This window comes from Ochlerotatus camptorhynchus, unplaced genomic scaffold (genome assembly GCF_037179485.1).
Source record: "Ochlerotatus camptorhynchus isolate MF236.1 unplaced genomic scaffold, CSIRO-AGI_Acam_v1.1 ptg000267l, whole genome shotgun sequence".
Classification (NCBI taxonomy): Eukaryota; Metazoa; Arthropoda; class Insecta; order Diptera; family Culicidae; genus Ochlerotatus; species Ochlerotatus camptorhynchus.
The window spans coordinates 2,626,481-2,639,157 of record NW_027040757.1 but is presented as its reverse complement, the minus strand read 5'-3'; the positions used below and the strand labels follow the sequence as shown (position 1 = coordinate 2,639,157).

Here is a 12,677-nt window from a genome sequence, read left to right as displayed (position 1 = left end):
ATCTTGCCCGAAAGACACGGCTCGCAAACAACCGTACTGTCATCGAACTCCGTCAGCTTCAATCCGTCTAGCATTTCGTACCGCACCAGCTTCCGAAGACTGTCGCATCCAACGTGACCATATCGTTGATGCCATAGAAACGCGTTCCACGATACATTCCCGGTCACCATGGCAGACCCCATTTCACTTTTCTTACAATAAACATCTAATTCATAGAGCTTACCCTTGAACCAGCCGACTGCTGGAATCGCACCATTCTTGGTAATCTGCGCCTTATCCTTCGTGAAGCATACCTGGAATACTGAACTAGTCACCCGTTTTACCGAGAACAGATTGCAGCTGAGTCCCGGCAGATACAGGACGTCCTTCGCCTCGCATTTCTTCCATTTCCCATCGACGACCGCATACATCACTATGTCACCGCTGTATTCCGCCAGCAACTTCTGACCATTGGCCACAACGATCTCTTCGTTCTTCGTACTTCGATCTCTTGCTTCATCGACACGAAGTAACTGGAATCATTCAGAATCGAGGTACCAACCAATCTTCACTGTGTCTTCCTCGTTTGACGCCACGAATGCAATTTCCGAACTGTCTTCAACACTGTCGTCCTTGTTTACACCAAGTTTTGCATTTTGCTTCGTGTCACTTTTCTTCTTCGGCTTCTTGTTCCTTTCGTACGAGTCCACTTTCACACGACAATCGGCCTTTTTGTGGCCAATTTCCCGCACTGAAAACACTTTATTTGGCTTCTTCCGTGCTTACTTGCCATCGCTACACCTTCGCTTCCGCTTCCATGACCTGCCGTCTCCGAATTCCGCTTCTTCAAATCGACGTCCAAAAGTCGCTTCTTGACGAAATCCATGGTAACACCCCCCGGGAGCGTTTCTATCGCCGTAACCACAGAATCGAACGACGTCGGCAGTGTCAACAATAAATGACAAACTGCATCGGCTTCCTCTACGTTCGCACCGCTCCCCTTCAGCTCCCGAATCAGCCTGTCGAATCGCAACAAATGTTCAGACAACGTAGCGCCGCCTCTATCGGAAAACTTAAGCGTGAGTAGTTGCTTCCTGATATAGAGCTGTCCAGCTATTCCCCGACGCTCGAATATGTTTTTCAGCGTCGTCCAAATCGCCTTAGGAGTCGCACAATCCTTAATCAGTTCGAGCTGATTGTCTGCAATGGCTTGCACAATTAGAGACTTGCACTTTTTGTCCTGTTTTCTTCTTTCGATCACTTGCTTCTTCTTTTCCGCACGCACTGCCGCCGAATCAGCTTCCACCTCATGAAATTCCGCAACCTCTTCCACCTCCCGCAGGAGGCAATCCAAAAGGTCGAACATGTCGAGGACGGTCTCCATCCGGAACTTCCAGTTATGGAATCCGGTTCCATCAAACGCGACGATTCTGGCCTTGTCGTCCATGTCTGGGCCCATAACCTACAGAACTACGCAACGACCGAGAACAACGCAAAGCGGACAAAGGAAAACCGAGGGCTCACAGACCGAAGTAAAAACACGTTAGGTTACTTTGAACACGTTTTAGCAAGTGAAGATTTATTTTTGGTTCAATGCTCTCAGTAACGGAACATGTCCCAGCAGATTCATAGAATTTATGCGAAAATTTTACAATCCATTTGTATGCATATAAGATGTTTAAGGGTCCCCAAATCGTCCTGGTTTGTAGACCAAACGACTTCCAAACGACGTATAAAGTGGTTGGATGTACCTGAAGTTGTTACTTTCCCTAGAATATACCCTTAAAGATTTACAATTTCCCAGTCATTTCCGTAAAAAAATGTTCAACTCCAAAAACACGGCACTTCAATGATGCAATCACCAAAAAGTTACCAAACCAAATTGCGGCTCAAATGTCACACAGCAAGAGGCACGAAATTGAGACGACTAGAACAGCAACCGGCAGAATAAAAATTCGCACCTCATTCTCATTTCTGAACACGTTTCCGGTCCCGACGAATCCTATTTTTTTTTGCCAGAAGCTGTAGCCATCGTTGCGCTGCTGTTTTGTTGTCCAGCAGCGTCGTTATAATTCACCAAAGTGATTCGGTCTCTAAACGTCAAACTGCTTCTGCCTTTGTTACCACCTCGCCTTCCACGCCCCTCTCGAATTGAACAACCGATGCAACTCCGACGAAAACGTGTAGCACTCAAAATGGCAAACGGTGAAACTGGTGTGCTGCTGCCAGCTCTGGTCTGTTGTTGTCTTCCCCCGGGGGAGAAGGTAGCGCATCACGACTACAAAAAAAAAGAGAACCAGAGTGAAAAACGATTCGTTATCTCGGGCCTGTCTTTCCCAATTCCAAATTTATTCGCACACGGTTGTTCCGATGCACTGCAGAGCGGGCATCAGAATCGTCGCTAGTTTTCGACACAGGAAGAAGCTCGACAGTCTGCTATCCCGTCAATGCTTTCGACTGACAATGACTTTTGGGGGGAATCACGGGTCTCCCCGGATGGCCGTAGGGCATTTGATCTAGTTTGCATGCAAAAAGGTCACAGAAATGTAGCACCGAACAGAGCGAATTGCTTTGGAATTTTGAGGTTATCATTAGGGCGCGAGGAAGGACCATTGCGCGATAACGTGGTACATATCCACTGGAGATAATTTGACGGGAGACGCTATTATTCGAAATACTCATATAATTAATTATGTTCATCTAATTTCCTCGACGACATTGTACTCATGTGAGGCAATGGAGGTGATGGAATGAAATTTAATTGAGAAACTCAATATTTAGTATACCTGATGAACATGTACCACTTGTACTGCGTGATAAAAGTATTACTAAGTGCTAAAGTGGTACATGTTACTTCCGGCACAGAATATCTAGTGACCCTGGCCATATACATAGATGTTTACCGCCTTGGGCAAAGTTGTTCAGGTGACCAAGGCCTTCCGGATGTTGGGCAGATAAGTTCAGAATTCTCTCGCTACGCAGCGCTTGTGTCAATATAAACATCGTGCATATGCAATATCTCTAAATCCTGACCGTTAAAGAAGTTACTGTCTTCAGAAAAGTTGTACCAAGGCCTTCCAAAAGCTAGATAATTTAGTTCTGAACAATGTCACTATGCGGCGCTAGTGTGCGTATTTACATTTAGTAAGTGCTATATCTCGATAGGTTAATCTATGATGAACTTCAACCACGCAACTTCAAAGTCGTAGCACTGCAGGAACTTTGCTGGACGGGATGGAAGGTATGGAATAGCGGGCATCGAGCGGCTACTTTCTACCAGAGCTGTGGCACCACCAACGAGCTGGGAACCGGCTTTGTAGTGCTAGGTAAGATGTGCCAACGCGTGATTGGCATCACCAGGATCTTGTCGGGATCCATGAACGAATCATCCAAGTGGGCATGCTCACTGTCATCTTCACCGACATCATCCACCATCGGCATCATCCACCATCGAAAGGCTGTGCGATGACGTTTGGCTGGAGCAGATATTCGCATCTACGTAGTTCATCTCCGGGTTGGTTTCCTACGGTTCGCAGGGGACGATTTCGGCAAAATTGGACTGTGACGAATTGATTTCCTGCGTCATCCATTCCGTCTGCAGTAGCTCCTGGATGCTGATCTGAGTTTTAGAATACCTGTCCAACAGCGAAAGCAACACGTACTCGAATTATTCGTAGGATTGCAGGATTTCCTCAACGTCAACGAATGAGTTCTCGAAGAACATCAACACGTACAGTATCACACCGAGAGCCCACATTTCCAGTTCCGGGCCGGAGTAGGGGTTGCCTGCCAACACCTCCGGACTGCAGTACTCAGTCGTGCCATAGAAGGTAGAAAATGTTGCCCTTCCTGTACAAACGTCGCCGATTCGAAGTCAATCATCTTGATATGCAAATTGTGATCGATGATCTGTCGAAACAACGCAGCTTCTCAGTCATCACGATCTTCGATCGATAAACTCGAACAGATCCATCCCGGAGCAGTGGATTTCCATCACAACCTGGAAGAACTTGTCGTTCTCGTACCAATCAAACATGTTGGTAATGTTCGAATACTTCTCGTGCGTCAACAGGTACACTTCCATCGGAATCTCCAGCTTCTCCTCGGTTTTAATAATTACCTGCGGTAACAATTCTACTTCAGTAAGAACTTTGATATCACCAGCAACCTATCCGAGTTCCGGTAGGTCAGCTTCACATACCCGTACGTGCCCTTCCCGATGTTCCTCACCAGCGTGTAATATTTGCTGTAGTGTCTGGGGATCAAATCTTGATCGCTCTGTGACATATCAGCAGGGTACCGCTGATAGAACCTTTTATCAGGTCAAGGAAAAATACATTTGGAAACTAGTGCTAGTGCTTTGACACTTTAATTCGGTTCATTACACCCTCTGAGGACAGCCGTGAAGGTGGAGATAGTCGTTTGTTGTTTCTAGTGGCAGTTTATTCCAGGTGATGTCTCCATCGATGAGCACACTCTTCCTTTCGATAGTTTTGTGCCTCGGAATGGTGAAGGATCCTGTTCGATCCATTTGACCCCTTTAGAGATGTTGTTGCAGGTATTCAGGCAGAAACCACAGTTACCCTTGTCGCAAAAAACAGCTGATGCGATTTTAGCAGCTACCTGATTCTGATGCTTATCCTCATCCTCCAGGTTATTGTACGATAAATCCGGATCCCGGCTTACTCGGGGAAGCGTCTGATTCGAAATGGTGTACAGTGTATCGATCACGTTACCATCGTAGTGAATCGCTTCCCCGCGGTACTTCCCATCCGAATAGATCATACTGCGTGTTCTACCCGAAATCGGAATCATTCCAACGGCTAAATGTCGTTTGTGTTGATCTAGCGTTGACTTGACCATTGTCTTCGACAGCTCGTATGGTTTGACATAGCGGAGAGTTGGGACCGTCGGAGGAGCACACAGTGGATCCGAATAGTCTTCACTGGAGGAGTTCTTCATCAAGGCTGAAATGATGTCCTTCGATTAGTAGAGTTTTTCCTTCGAAGGACTTTCAGCTACAGTCAAGATTCCTATAGAACGGATTCGTTCTTGTCGGATTCCTACTGTACGGTTGCCACTGGATTCCTATAGTACGGTCGATCCGGCATTAACGAATACACGTAGCATATGGGATTTGAGCTAATTGGGACCAAACATTGATTGTACGGAAATTTGAAAAGATAACTTCCTGATGTCTGTGGAGAAGTTGTTAAGCAGATAGTTGGTCAGCTTTTGGGAACTGTCAGTTCCCGGTAAGTCACAAGACTGGTCCTGTGGAAGATCCGGAACATCCGTGAAAGTGGTCATTTTATAAAACTGATCCAAAAGCTCCGCGGTTTTTTTTTCGAAACCACTCATGGACGTCTTATCAATATGAATTCAGAGTTGTGACCAGAAAATTGATGCTGGAGACTACAGCATGGTTCATTAAAAGATCCGGAACATCCGTAAAAGCGGTCAATTCATGAAACTGATCCTATAGCTCCACGGTTTTTTTTCGAAACCACTCATGGACGTCTTATCAATATGAATTCAGAGTTGTGACCAGAAAATTGATGCTGGAGACTACAGCATGGTTCATTAAAAGATCCGGAACATCCGTAAAAGCGGTCAATTCATGAAACCGATCCTAGAACTCCATGGTTTTGTCGAAACCACTCATAGACGTCTTATCACATTAATTCAGAGCTTTTAATGGAATATGGACTCTGGAGACTATGCGATGGTCTTCCGGAGATCCGGAACATCCGTAAAAGTGGTCAATTCACAAAACAGATTCTAGAGCTCCGCGGTTTTTTTTCGAAACCACTCATAGACGTCTTATCACAATGAATTAAGGTTTGTGACCAGAAAATGGATCCTGGGGGCTATGCGATGGTCTTCCGGAAGATCCGGAACATCCGTAAAAGTGGTCAATTCACGAAACAGATTCTACAGCTCCGAGGTTTTTTTTTTCGAAACCACTCATAGACGTCTTATCACATTAATTCAGAGATGTGACCAGAAAATGGACGCTGGAGACTACGGAATGGCTCACTAAAAGATCCGGAGCATCCGTAAAAGTGGTCAATTCATGAAACTGATCCTAGAGATTTGTGGTTTTTTCGAAACCACTCATGGACGTCTTATAAATATGAATTCGGAGTTGTGACCAGAAAATGGGTACTAAGGGATGTTTCATTAAAATATCTGGAACATCCGTAAAAGTGGTCAATTCATGAAACCAATCCTAGAATCTCGTGGTTTTTTTGAAACCACTCATAGCCGTCTTATCAGAATGAATTCAGTTTTTTTAATGGAATATGGACTCTGGGGACTATGCGATGGTCTTCCGGAAGATCCGGAACATCCGTAAAAGTGGTCAATTCACGAAACAGATTCAACAGCTCCAAGGTTTTTTTTTCGAAACCATTCATAGACGTCTTATCACATTAATTCAGAGATGTGACCAGAAAATGGACGCTGGAGACTACGGAATGGCTCACTAAAAGATCCGGAACATCCGTAAAAGTGGTCAATTCATGAAACTGATCCTAGAGCTCTGCGGTTTTTTCGAAACCACTCATGGACGTCTTATAAATATGAATTCGGAGTTGTGACCAGAAAATGGGTACTAAGGGATGTTTCATTAAAATATCTGGAACATCCGTAAAAGTGGTCAATTCATGAAACCAATCCTAGAATCTCGTGGTTTTTTTGAAACCACTCATAGCCGTCTTATCAGAATGAATTCAGTTTTTTTTTATGGAATATGGACTCTGGGGGCTATGCGATGGTCTTCCGGAAGATCCGGAACATCCGTAAAAGTGGTCAATTCACGAAACAGATTCTAGAGCTCCGAGGTTTTTTTTTTTCGAAAACACTCATAGACGTCTTATTAAATTTAATTCAGAGATGTGACCAAAAAATGGACGCTGGAGACTACTGGATGGTTCACTAAAAGATCCGGAACATCCGTAACAGTGGTCAATTTATAAAACTGATCCTAGAGCTCTGTGGTTTTTTCGAAACCACTCATGGACGTCTTATAAATATGAATTCGGAGTTGTGACCAGAAAATTGATGCTGGGTACTAAGGGATGTTTCATTAAAAGATCCGGAACATCCGTAAAAGTGTTCAATTCATGAAACCGATCCTAGAACTTCGTGGTTTTTTCAAAGCCACTCATAGGCGTCTTATCACAATGAATTAATATTTGTCACCAGAAAATGGACCTGGGGGCTATGCGATGGACCTCCGGAAGGTCCGGAACATCCGTAAAAGTGGTCAATTCACGAAACAGTTTCTATAGCCCTGCGTTTTTTGTTTTCGAAACCACTCATAGACGTCTTATCACATTTAATTCAGAGTTGTGACCAAAAAATGGACGCTGGAAACTACGGGATGGTTCACTAAAAAATCCGGAACATCCATAAAAGTGGTCAGTTCATGAAACTGATCCTAGATCTCTGCGATTTTTTCGAAACCACTCATGGACCTCTTATCAATATGAATTCGGAGTTGTGACCAGAAAATGGATGCTGGGCACTAAGTGATGGTTCATTAAAAGAACCGGAACATACGTAAAAGTGTTCAATTCATGAAACCGATCCTAGATATCCGTGATTTTGTTGAAACCACTTATATTGCTTTTACCACTGAGCAGATTCAAGTATTCGTTAACGGGTGTAAGAAGGTCACAATCGACAATGTTCTGGCAATATTCAAATGCGGGCGTAATTTCGGTTGTTCCCATCAGCTAGAGCAGATTTTCTGGCACGGAACTGTACTGTACTGTACTGTACTGTTTCACGTACCCACTTGCAAATAGTTGATGTCGCCACACAACGTAAACAAAGGGATCATCCTTCTTCGCCGCAACGGTATTTCTCTATGGGAAAGCAAATTTTTGTTTCACCATGTGTGGATGTCAAACAACATGCAAGAATGCTATATGAAAAGAGCGAAGGTACGATTTTTGTGGTGAAATGAAATAAAACCAAACGAATTTAAACCGATTGATGGTGGTTCATTTTCATATATAATAAAATGGCAATACGAATGCTTTGCATTTGCATTACAAACGAAGTGACAGACGACTAACTGGCGAAGAAATCTACTAAATTTATGTGGTTCACTTTAAAAGAATTTCTAAGAAGCTTGTGCCATCAGCCACCAGATGGGCTATTATTTTTGTTTTGATTTGAACAAAGTTGATTTAGTGTGCAATGATCTTTGACAGTGTGCAAAGAGTGTATCATTTTGTCATTTTTTTATGCATTTCATTTTTGAGTAGAGCGAAAGAGATAGAACCAAAACATTCTAGTACATTTGGTGAAAATGCTAGTACAATCCAGTAGTAGTGTTGCCATGTGGTACACTGAATTTTTTTTTTCCTTTATTTAACGTCGGTCTCTGTTCCGCAATCTAGTGCCAATCACCGACGGACATCGATTGCCATCCATTGACGGCAATCGAATGTGCAAGAAGGCAGCTTCCACACCTGCGTAGGTTATCGCACCCATTCAACAACACACATGGGCCGGGACCAACGGCTTTACTTCCCTTCCAAAGACCGGAGACCAGAGATTTTTATGCCTCAGAAAAATCCCACCGACCTCGACTGGGATTGAACCCAGACCCATTGGGGTGTTAGAAAGCAGTCACGCTTACCACTACACCACCAGCGCCGGCACTGAAAAAAATGCAATAGCAAGTTCGTCAACAAAGTTTACGAGCCGGAACGGAGCTGTCACTTCGTTTGTGGTTTGCATCTAAGAATTTTCACACGACGGACGTACAAAGAACAACGTTGTACTAACATTGTACTCATTTATGCTAGTACCTTAAATTGTACATTTTGCAGTATTAAGATTTTCACGTCCGGTTGTATTGGTGCTGTATGTGAGAGCGTGTTAGTGAAAATCCGAGGAAAATACATAACAAATCGCTGTCAAACTTATTTTGACAGATCTAATTTTCATACCGAGGAAAATAATAAACAACTTTACTCGGCGATGCACCCGCTAGTGTTCGTGCGTTAAACGTAGCTAATCTCTATAGCTGCGTATAATTAGTACATTCTTACTCGTTTTCGCCATTCTTACTTTATTCATCATCGATGATAATAGCAATAGCGTAGAAAACACTGAAAGTATCCTTGCTCAATTCTCATTTGTTTCGATTAATTCGATGACAACCACATATTTTCGTTTTACAAACCATATGTTTAAGAATTTGATTCTGTACTGCTCAAAGGCATACAAGGCTACACAAACAAAAAGTTTCATAAACGATTATGAATTATGATTATGTGCATACGACTAAAAATCAAAACGACATTTCTCGCTGGCATCACTGGCCTTGCTATGTCACTTATCTTAATTTTGACGATACACAGGAAATATACTGGAGTTGTTGAAATGCCCCCGGGTTGGCAAAACCAAAACATTTGAACTGTCAAAATACCGGGTTGCCAAACATACAATTATTCACAAACAAAGTCAGTTCGATGACTGGCACTCTCGGAACTACGGGGCACACTTGAGGCACACTGTAATAATGTTGGCGCAAAATAAGTGTGTAGAGTGACCACCCTTGCTTAAAGCCACCTAGTTTAAGTATGGACGTCTGTCACCACAAAACTGAAAAAAGCTGTTCCAGTCGAGCAAAGCGGTGAATTTTGACAGTTCGATTCGAACAACTTTTGACAGACGTACATACTTTTATTGTAGGGCTTTACCCTTGCTCTGTGAAAAACTATCAATCAATTATTTCGTCCGGACATTTTGCGACTTGCAGTCAATTTAATTGTTTGTAAGAAAGTTTGAACATACTGGTTATCACATATCATCGGTAAGAGACGGGTGTGTGAGAAAATTTGCACAAAAATCTAAGGGCACCGGTGGGATTCGAACCCACAATTCCCATTCAGTACACGGGTGGAGTGCCAATTATGAATCGTTGGACCTATATGGTCTATTGATGTATTTGGCTAATGAAATTTGAGTTTCGAATCCGTTTTTCACCCTAGTCTTTTTGCTCAAGCGTTCTCTAGTACACAACAATCGTCTATTATCGACGATAATATCGTGCTTTTGTACCGCAACCACTCAGTATCAGTCGATGTGAACAAACACAGCTCATTTTTGTACTGCATCCTTAAGGCTCACGCACATTATATCCGGATCGGACGCGTTGCGGCAAAGTGACAGCTAAATCTATTGTCTAACTGTCAAATTTACGTCAACGCAACGTAAACGGATCTAATGTGGGTGGCCCTTTACAGGCTGAAGTATTTTCAGTACAGTATGAAATGCAACAGTTGAGCTGCCGGTCTTACACATAGATGGCGCTGTTCCGTTGGTAGGAAGTAATAAAAATCTCCATATAGAAATTGAGGAAGTGGGAATAATTCAGGTCAAAAAAGTTAACGACAGCCTAAAGAAATCATTCATGAGCTTTGTCGTTCACTTATTTCCCATATACATCGTCCATATACAGTAGCGTCAAAAGTATGCTGTGGTGGGTTTAAAACTTGACCATCTAAATTGATCAATTGATAACTATGGAAGTGCGCCTGAAATAGCAAATTTAGAGCACGCATTAAGCTTATATGCGATAAGCAATAAGCTTGAAATGCGAAGAAGAAAAGTTTAAATCTAAATATTAAAATTAATTTATTAATATTATTTAATACTTAAGGAAAGCAAGCTGTACAGAACGTGATGAACTAGCCTACGGTTGACAATCACGATAAGAAAGTAAAAATAAAATGTACAGAAGTTAAAAATTGATGTTCCTTTGACTAAAATCATCCCATGGAGTGGTTGTTATAATGAATAGAATGCTAAAAATTTGAATTCTAAAATCCAAATTTAAAAGAAAACACTGCTCCTTGAATTTTGATACCTCTATATAAAATGTTCATCGGGGATCTTGAACACAAAAACATGTCATCGATATTTTGTATACAATAGGTAGACGAAAAGTGGTCCATATCAAAAATCGACCCACATTGTGTGGTATGGGGAAAGGGGAGGGGGAAGGGGATACCTAAACCCTTCTTCTCCCTAGCTCATGTCATTTAACACAATCATTTGAATTCCTGTAGATTTATTCGCTCTGTCAGCCTAATTTGATAAACGATTACAAAAAAAAAAACTTCTGGTTTCATTAACTTTTTTTTTAAATCTACCATGTTTCTTCAGCACTATTCTCAAGCAATGCATTTACGACTGAACAAGTAGCAATTGTGCATTCCCCTCACGTGATCCAATATTGCTTCTCTTTCCTCGTAACATTCAAATTCGAACCACATTGCTTACTTCCAATTCCGAAGCACATTTCGTTCTGTTTCTTTGACCATCCGAAACCATCCGGCCATTCCCTGACAAGAAAAGCCACCTCTTGAAGGTTGGCACATATGTCAGTACCTACTACCGACGCTACCAGCGTCCTTGCTGAAGTCCAGACGGCTGTCTCTGCCACCGACATTCCGGCATTCGAATGGAAAGAAACGTGCCTCGAGCTGGCAGAACGTGAGCGGCTCCTCAGTCGGCGTGGCCAGGCCACCAGCACCAGCAGCGACGAAAAACCACCAGCAAATCCTGTGCATACAAAGGCATCGCTCCATTCCACCCACACCGATCGACCAACCGGCGAACAACGAAGAGGAAATCAACTCTTGTAGCCCGGAGGTACCGTTCCGGCTTCAATGTTGCACACGTACGTCATGTCAAATGATATATTTTCCTTCCTTCGCTTCCGCTCCGCCTTCGCTCGCCACCGACCGTTTTCAGCGAATGCACTTCGGCAACAATTTGCGTTTACGGCCATCACAGTCAACCGGTTAAAATCCGTTTCGTGTTTCTTGCACCAGCCAGCCAACCAACCGAATCGGGGTGGATCTCCGGGAAATGTTCACTAAATTAACCAAACGGGTACGAGAACCACCTTCCTGCGAGAAGGAAATTTTGCAGTGGCGGGGATGCGCCGCCGGAAGGGTGGAGAGCGAACTGGCAAAATAGCATCGGAAGCAATGTAAACAAAAATTTGTAGGAAATGTACAACCCGAAACCGTCGTTGTCGTCGGCGGCACCGCCGTTCCGAATGAAACACGCAACCAATTCTTGCTCATTTCCTGCCGAGGACGACGTTTGGCCGTTCGTGTTGTTGCCTTGGCTGACACACTGTTGCAAAACTTTTCTCCCCCAAATGAGGTTAGTAGAGACATTTGTGCCAAATCGCGTTTGGGTGGGATAGGGTGACTAGAGGAATATTTTTGTTTATTTATTTGCAAACGAAGGGGACCTGATGTAGACCACATCGTTGATCGTCTTTAAAGTAGGTTTTACAACATCAGTCCAACTTTATTACACAAGCGGTGCCGGTGGTGTAGTGGTAAGTGTGATTACCTCTCACCCCAGCAGCAGGCCTGGGTTCAATCCCAGTCGGCGCCGCCGGGATGTTTTGAGGCATAACATCTCTGATCACGCCTTTCTTCGGAAGGGAAGGTAAGCCGTTATGACAAGATCGACGAAAAACAAATCAAGCTGAACATTGCATTAGGTCCTAAGTAACATTGACAGCAGCAGATTGTTTTAAAGCTTATGGGTATCTAAGGTATTAAAAAATCGGTATTTATCGGTATTTACTATTTAATTAATCTTATATGTTTGCCGTTTTTGAAAGCAAAATTTTTAACAATAATGAC

The 12,677-nt window shown here is 43.1% G+C and overlaps 1 protein-coding gene and 1 pseudogene across 1 annotated transcript in view; one reads left to right on the top strand and one right to left on the bottom strand.

The window, feature by feature from the left end:
- Nucleotides 1-12,677, top strand: part of LOC135705449 (hemicentin-1) — a 599,061-nt gene that overhangs the window by 478,607 nt on the left and 107,777 nt on the right. The window lies entirely within an intron of this gene.
- On the bottom strand, nucleotides 3,253-7,718 carry LOC135705453 (uncharacterized; annotated as a pseudogene).